At 42.2% G+C, this 8,698-nt stretch overlaps 1 long non-coding RNA gene across 1 annotated transcript; it reads right to left on the reverse strand.

The window, feature by feature from the left end:
* Window positions 1-748: 748 nt before the first annotated feature.
* On the reverse strand, window positions 749-6,538 carry LOC138527298 (uncharacterized). Its single transcript, XR_011283870.1, has 2 exons — window positions 6,447-6,538; window positions 749-1,301 (listed from the first exon to the last, which is right to left on the reverse strand). It is a non-coding gene; the product is annotated as an uncharacterized lncRNA (long non-coding RNA).
* Between the last annotated feature and the right edge of the window lie 2,160 nt (window positions 6,539-8,698).

Here is an 8,698-nt window from a genome sequence, read left to right on the forward strand (position 1 = left end):
GTTGTAACCAATGCTTCGGGGCTCATCTTACCATGCGTCACCAATCCACAGTCTACCTTCTCTCAGGTTCAGGCTTTTTGCTAAGCATCCCTTTCCCACATGGTGGCAAAACAAGAGAACATGGCGGTGGACCCCTTTCTCCCTTCCACCACCATTACCATCTTCTCTTCACCCCCGCACCTGTGATCTTCTAGGTGCTCACAGCTCTCTGCTCCCTTGCTCCTCAGGCCTGTGCGGCACCTGTGTGCATCCACTTTCATTTTGCAAAGGGGGAAAAACTTTGTTTTTTTTGGTTACTAGATATACTATGTTTTAATGCTGCACGAGAGGCAACCCCTGACCCCTGTTTTTCAATTGTCTTTTATTTTCACATGTGTTTATTTTTCCGGTGTCCTTGTTGAGCGACAGGGATCGATAACCTCCTGCCCCTGCCTCTGCCTGCGTGTTCCCAGGGTAATGTGGTGCCAACCTTGATGACCATAGTTGTGAAAAAGACTCATGGTAAGATGACTCGACACCCACATAAAACCAATGGAATTCATGCCCTATTGATGGTAGATCAAGTTTACTAATAACCTAAAACTTGGGGGATCTTGAATAAAGACAAATCCCTAAGAATAGTGACTCATGTAAGTACTGCGGGTGAATTTTAGGGGAACTGAAGTGATATGAGTTATAAATCTACATGTTCACTCGCACAGTCATTCATTCAAAGCTATTTCAAGAAAAGCAAGGATCTACACAGCTATATCATCGATCAAAATGTATAGTTTTATTTTCAACATGATTTCCTTCAAATGGCATGGATTCTTCATGAAAAATGAACAGGACATGGACAACTTGAGTCATTTAGTTCCACATTATGTAAATTAACACAGGAAATGAAATGAGTATTAGCTGCATTACTATGACTTATAAGTCACACATGAAGTGCTGCTGGCTTAGGGTGCTGGGCGACTGTAGCAAATGCCACAATATTGTGTTTGTCCACTAGCTATCTTGCATTCGTACCACTCGCCAAACAAGCCAACCTTCTTGCTGCATGGTGACACGCAGGGTACGTTTTCAATAGTCACCCCCTGGGTTGGGGAGCAGTAGTCGGAAGCACCACCACTCATCATGCACTGGTATTTGGAGCCGGAACCGTCCGGTCGACATTCCGATATGCAGCGGACATTCTGATAGGTGTACTTGGTGCACTGGCCATAGGCGGACACTGCGCACAGAGCCAGGAGGCACGCCAAATACAATATCTTCATTCTCCAGCGATGGTCTTCAACGTCAAACAGATCTGAATGTACCTAAAAGAAGACACAAGACAAATATAACTTGAGTAATGTTGACAGCATGTCCTATTACCATGTGATATGATATGATATGGCATTTATGACACGCCTATACACAAGTGTTTCAAGGCACGAAATGTATGGACATGATGTGGCTTCAGGACCAAGAGAAACCAGCTGCACCATGCATGTACACATGCTACCAAACAGCCATCATGGATGTGTGTTATTGTGTATTTTGACCATGTGTGGCTCCTAACTACAGCAAATGAGATCTCTTTATGGCCACTGACAATTTGTATAAGCCGCTGTCTGCTATTGTGTCCACTTCCAGTTATGATTAATATTGCTGCCTTGAATTGGGACATTCTTTCTATGTAAGGTGATTCTTAATAAAGCAAAATACAATATAACTCAGTAGTCTATACGTTTTCTGTGTAGAGGTTGCATCCAAATGGTATTACCATTTCTGTGACCGAAAGTGATTAAGCATGAGCCACTATAGCAACGTATCGTGTATCTGCAAAAGAATTGCCGTTTAGAAGAAAAAGACAACGCTGCCGGCCATTGTTTAAATGTGCTTCCTTGGTAGCACCCCGCAAAATCAAAATTACAGGTGAGCGGATAACACCGCCATGCATTGAGCAAACTCGCAATTGAATGTTTTACTTTTCATTGCTTGTGGCTTAAACGTTATATTGAGCAAAATCCTCTGGAAAGCTGCTTGTAGGGTTATTTTAGGTGTGTAACCTGGGCAAGGCAGATGTATGACTGAGTTACTACCTCTAATACGAGGGGGTCAGGAGTAGGGATGGTCAAAATGTAGAAGAGGTGGATTTTGCCACTGTCACTTGCTCCACCACTTGGTGGAAATGCGTCACTCTACCCGAGCAGGAGGCTCAGAATTACAAACCATTGGCACATACTGAATATTATGGCCTCCTGATTGCATTAAATGTTTCTCTGACTGGGCAGGTCCGGCCCACTCAAAAATGAGGGGGAGGTTTCCATGCTATGACAATTTTGTAGCATGGAATTGGATGATGGATTGTCCCCCACTGTGATATCCCCTTCTGCATTCCCATGGGAGGGATTTTCGCCTACCGCTAGTTAGTATAGTGTGTTTCCCTGGTAACCAGCTGACAGCGTATCTCACTCTAAGAGCTACTTATTAGCACATGGAAATTGTTATTGACCTCATCTGAGCCAATCAAAATTTTCAGAGCGCAGTCAATGGGCCTCATTCCGAGTAGGGCGCAAAGGGATACCGGGCACTGTTAAGGACATCCGTGCCGGTAATCCCTTTGCGCCCTACTACGAGGTCCCTTAGCGGTTCCCACAGAAATGTGCCACAGAATATCTGAGGAGTTGAACAGAAGTGAGATAGTTACAATGTTTGCGAAATGATTAAGGGTTGTAGTGTAATGACTGACAGCGTGATGTGAGGTGGCTGAAAGTGCAGTTCCAGAAGGATTCCTAAATTTGACAAAAGGATAAGTACGAATGAAGGGGCCCCTGTAAGAGGTTCATGTCAGGGTCTCTGTCCCTTTAGATCGGTTGTACGTGCACCACAAAGATTTTGACCTACACTTATTAATCCAGAGGCCTCTTTGAAATGGTGCAAGGAATGCTCTGCCCATTTGTTAACCTCTTGGCTTGTTGCAGTTGAAGAGTAGCAGCCTCACTATTGTGCACGGCTGGTCTCAAAGTTTCCATATAAATGTATGAGACCTCCGTTTACTTACGACCCATGTAGAAACAATAGATTATGTGTATATTCTGTATTTATTAGTACTCAGCGAGGGTCAATGAGCTTGTAAAAAGCAAGCTCTTTGGCCCACGTCTGGGCCTTACCTACCCGACAAGGCTCCAAGCCCTGCCGCATCCCAGAGTACTTTCCGTGAGTGGCCGCCATGGAAAGGGAGAAGGGACTACATCTAGTCCCTTCGCCCTTTCCATGAGGGCCCATTTTTTTGTTTACTTAATGGCCGCCATAAAATGCCATGGAACCGGTAATGCCCCCCTCCCCAGTTTATATTGCCTAATTAGCACACAGAGATTGTTATTTATCTCCTCTCAGCAAATCAGAAAGTTTAGAGTGCAGTCAGCAAGTACTGATATAGCCTGCATTGTGAACAGTGTGTCTTCAGAAGCAGAGAAGGAAACAGCAATGCCATTTTCAGGCAAGATTTTTTCAAACATGAAAGTTCCTTTCTGAGAGGACCTGCTTTTTTGTTACTGCAACATGATATTTAACACACGAAAGAGAAAGCTAAAACATTGGAAAATACTTTCACTTTCTTATAGAAAAACTGTATACTTTTACCTGACACCTAGTGCATGCTCATGTCAAACCTGTTCCAGTTGATGAAGTTGCAATTAAAATGCTTACATATTGAAGGCAAGCATTTTTTTTTAAATATTGCAAATGGCCACTGCTTTTATTTTACTAACTCGGTTTTTCTATTTTCTCACTCTTAAAGTAACATTTTTTACTTCACCACCAATTTCTAAAACATGTATTGTTTCTACCACCATGTGCTAATAGCCTTTTATACCTTGGGAGGGTCATTATCACTTGTGATATCGACCTTGCCCAACGAATGCCCCTCTGCTTCGCCTCAGGGCATCCCTGGATGTTTTAGTTCCTGGATCACACAAAGTTGCAGTGTCTACTTGCACCATTCGACAGAAGCAGGTGTACCCCAGGATTTCAAGGAGCATTTCTTAACCATGAACACTGGAAGCCTGCAGTGCCACTGAGATGCTTAGGGGGACATACTGAATACTCAGGCTCTGCAGTAGAGGCCACTGGATCTTTGAGTTCCTGGATCAGAGGCAGGGAAGAGGGCATCTAGCTACTGAAGCACGGCCACAGTTCCCATGAAAAGCATCAAAGCCAGTGGAGGTGCTTAGGAAGTGCTGCTGGGACTAAGGCTCTGCCATCGTTCCTATGTTAAAATGATTGTAGGACTAGAAAAGAGGCTATGCAGAACAGTGATTACAAAAAGTAGTTCTTATTGCCAGCTAGGAGCATATGCTTTTTTAAGAACAGCATATTCTTGAAACCGCAATTTAGGAAGGGTAGTCAAGATATGTGGGGAAAGTGCGCTGCTGCACCACGGCTGCAGCTCAGTGGTGACTCCCTAAACAGTAGAAACAAATGGCTGGGTTACTGTCGCTGCTCAAATTCAGAGGAGAATTTCCTGCCATTTTGAGGCTGGATTGTTCTTATTTTACGTGGCTGTGGCACAAAGGATTAAAATGGAGTTAACCCTGCATTAGCCAAGGATATCCAGATGCAGACACCTTGCAATATGTCCCTAGAGAGGCGCTGCAACTCAGCCGCACCTCGCTCGTTACAACCATCAAGGCAGAAACACGTGTCTGGAGTTGCTGTTGGTCCTCTTTTTCAGAGGAGAATTGTGTAGCCTTTCCCTGCTTTACTGCTCTTGTATGTGCAGGACCAGACTGATATGCCAATGGATATTTCTCCTCTAGCACTGTCAGCTAAAAAGCAATTGCAGACACTTCTGCATGTGCACCTTCCAATAAAACTAGTTATTTGGGATTGATCTTCCTCAAGTTGCTCAAACATTTGGCCCATGGTCGAGACATCAGTGCATTGAGAGGCACTACCTAGAAACACACCTATGCAAGTGCATTATGCCTTTCCCTTAAGTGACCAATGTAATGGTTATTTTGTTGCCCCGAAACATCAACCACTTTGAAAAACACAAACTCGTTGCTGCCATCAGGATTCCGCAGGGTGAGTCCTGTTCCCATCACCAGTCACCCAACTACTATGTTGCTCTAATCCTATTGCTATAATTTTAGCCTATTTTGCGGGTCACTTCTTCCTTCTCCCTCACCCTTTTCCCTCCCCTCCTCACCTCCCATCTCATCTGCCCCACCCCTCCCCTCCTTTGTTAAATTCTGGCAATACCTCAATTGCCATCAGGCATAGTAATGGTAGCTGCCTGTTATTCTCATCCACCCTCCCTCTCCACCTCCCCACCCCTCCCTTCCTTTTGTCAAATCCGGCACTACCTCACTTGCCGTCAGACATGCAATCATAGCTGCATGTCTTTCTCACCCACTCTCCTTCTCCCCTTCCTCTTATTGTTCATTAGAACCTACTCTATCATCTGTCTCTTGACTCTTATGATAGCAGTTTGTTTGTCTCAGCCCCTCCCGCCTCCCTCCTTGTCCTCTCTGCCCACTTCCCTTTCCAGCACTACTATGAAATAGTCTTCTGACCTTTCACGCTAGTTGCCTGTATTGTCTCCTCTCCTTCTCCCTCACTCCTTTCTCCCCTCCCTCCCCTCCTCTTGTTAACTCTCTGGCACTACATCGATTGTCGTCAGGGGTAGTAATGTAACCGCCTGTTTTGTCTCCCTTACCTCCCCCCTCTGCATTCTTGTTCCTTGCACTTACACTATCCAAAATGGCGCTATTGATGGAGTTTGTCACTGATGTGGCAATTTGGTGAGAACATAGAACCACAAAGTGCATACATATTTCACAGAATGGCCTCTTTCATGTTTCTTACAGAAGAATTTTAAGAACTAGTACATTGAAAAATATGTCTTCTGTTCTTTCATTGCCCAAAAACTATGTCCTTTGTTGATCACACATGCCACCATATATTTCCCACAAAAAAAACAACATTTATGATTTACAGATAATATTGTTTGCTTGACTGGCTATTCGTGTCTGCTTTTAATGGTCTCGGATGCAACTCCTGACTTCTCCCCATAGTACTTGAGTTCCTTTATTGGGCACTGCATGCTTGAAATTCAGTTGTGATACTCTCTACCTATGTACTCTCTAAAGGTCTCTACATATCCGTGTTTTGTTATTGTGTATTGCTTTCTTACAATTAAACCTTGAACAATTAATAATAAGTAATACAAATATTACAATAACATCCTATCATTTGATATAAAAATGAGTTAGCCTATCAGGTTATTAAAAAAAGACAATTTAAAATTAATGATAGCCAATATACATCCCTCTAAGGGGGGGGGGCTTGCTTTATTATCTCCATCTCCTTGCATTCCTGACCTAACATTGTATGTCATACACTTATTGCACATTGAATGTCTTTTTGTTTAAACACATGTTGACCACAATGAGATGGTTTGAAATGTAACTTACTATTCCGGGGGGCGAAGAGATGTCTGCAGATTTTCTTCAGAGGTTCGTACAAACAAAGCTGTCTTCATTCAAAGATAAAAAAGAGTATTTTCAAGCATGACAAGTGGCCACTGAAGAAACAGGTAAAGGCATACTTCCAATCCGTATGCAAAGCATGTGAACTACTTATTTCCTCATCATAATTTCTAATCAACTGACTACATAGGAGTAGGATAAGATGGCACAACAAGGAATGCAAACTACAACTGAAGCTTCCAGAATCTGACATCAAATTGGGGCACGAAGTCCCTGGTTTGGACAGCTCTGCCTCCTGTTCCTAACCCTCCTCAAGCAAAAGGAGAGGGATGTCTATAGGTGAGCGGGCCATGAACTAGAGGAGGTCACTATATAGAAGTATCTGGAATCAGAAGCTTTTCTGGCCATATGAAGAACATGAGGAACAAGCATACCTTGATTTCCATAAAAAAGCATTGAAGTCTAAACAGTGTTAAGGAAAGACACATATTTTACAGAATGATCCTTTTATGTCCATTTTACAAAGATATAACACAAAGAAATAACATTAGAGAATGATGTAATATGCCTGGTAATGCACAGCAGGAAACTAGCGAGTCTGAAAAACACAACTCGAATAAAATCATCTGCGATTACACTCTTGTTCTGAAATTTTGTCAACTATTTTCTCGGCTTGATTTGGTTCTGCTGCAATAAGGGTTGGCACACCCTGCATTGTAAAGAACTATATAAATAATACCATTCTGTATTAGCACTTGGGTAAACTTTGCCCAGCTGCAAAAATGCTGTGAATATGTATCTTGTTTATTCTGCCAAAACATGTCTGCCAAACTGCACTAGTCATGGTGCAATGGTTTTCTAATAAGTCCCAGTGTTTTTTAGAAATAGGGCAAAGTTCGCCCTGGTGCTAATGCCGTGCAACTTTGCACGTGCACTAGTGCAAAGTTTCTGTACTCTGGGCCGTGGTGCTTTAATTAACACAATCATAAAAATCAAAACAAAAAAAGACAAAACATGTGCTGATGCTTATTCCTTTGGCAAGTCTTAATTTCCTGTCCTTTTTTAAAAATAATATACATGTTTTATTTGTTAATTCACATTTTTGACACTGAAATGTTATCAATCCCACTTGTGTTCATTGTAGCATATCACCTAGGTCAGTTTATGTCATGCCAGGTAATGCCCCTGGGGCCATAGTTACAGGCTTGAACTTTTCACACTGATATTTTTTCATTCCGCGTGTGTTTGGGTCAACTCGTAGCTCGCTGTGTTTTTAGCTGTAGACTTTGCTTACCACAATTGTTGTATATTTAAGAAATCATCACTTTACATGATTGGGTTATTAGGGAGCTAATCCAGTAGTGGCCCTGATTTAATCAACTATGACAATAACAAATAAGAAGTTACTCTTTTTTTCTATAAATGTAATGGCCTCTCAGTACTACACTCTCACATTGAGGTACACTGTTCTGAACTAACCACAAAAAACGAAAGGGCATTTAAGAGAGAGATTGTTGTTCCATTGAGAAAACACATTTGAGAAAAGAAAACTTTGCAAAGCAGACTTGGTTTCATGTCATAACTATCTCTAAATCCTCAGACAGTAGGATGCCCCCAAACAGCTCTGGAGTGCTCATGTCTGGGCAGTGCTGTTTGTGTTTGAATAGGTTGAGAACATGGAATCCTAGAGCAAAATAGTTCTTCACTACATGAATGCTTGCGCGTTTCTGGTGAAGCACTAGAGATGACCAGTAAACAGAAGCATTTTCCCAGCGATGCTGCCACACCAGCACAACAGCACTTCTAAAACATGCAACTACAGGATATCAAATGTCCTCTGAAGAAATAGAAGACAATAATTAAACTTCAAGAATAATTCTGATAAAAGTGCCAAACTGTCAGTTATGGCCGTTGTGCAGGCTTGTGGTGGGTTACTGCTCAAAATATAGAATAGAAAAAAATAGATTGCTCAAAATATTGAATGAAAAATCCAGACAACACGAATGGCCTGATTGATAACGTTTTTTTCAATGGGATTTTCGCTTTGTTATTCAGGCCAAACATCTTTAATTGGGAAATGATTAATGACAAAAAGTTGACTTTTAATAACTTTTTGCATACTGGGGGACGAGTGATGTGGCATGAACGGACATTGCTGTTGTGGAGGGGTTAAGATTTAGGAGATTTGGGAGGTTTCCAAAGGCTCTATACCTCGCTCTATAGAAGACATTGTACAA

Source organism: Ambystoma mexicanum, chromosome 14 (genome assembly GCF_040938575.1).
Source record: "Ambystoma mexicanum isolate Mex_15411 chromosome 14, UKY_AmexF1_1, whole genome shotgun sequence".
Lineage (NCBI taxonomy): Eukaryota > Metazoa > Chordata > Amphibia > Caudata > Ambystomatidae > Ambystoma > Ambystoma mexicanum.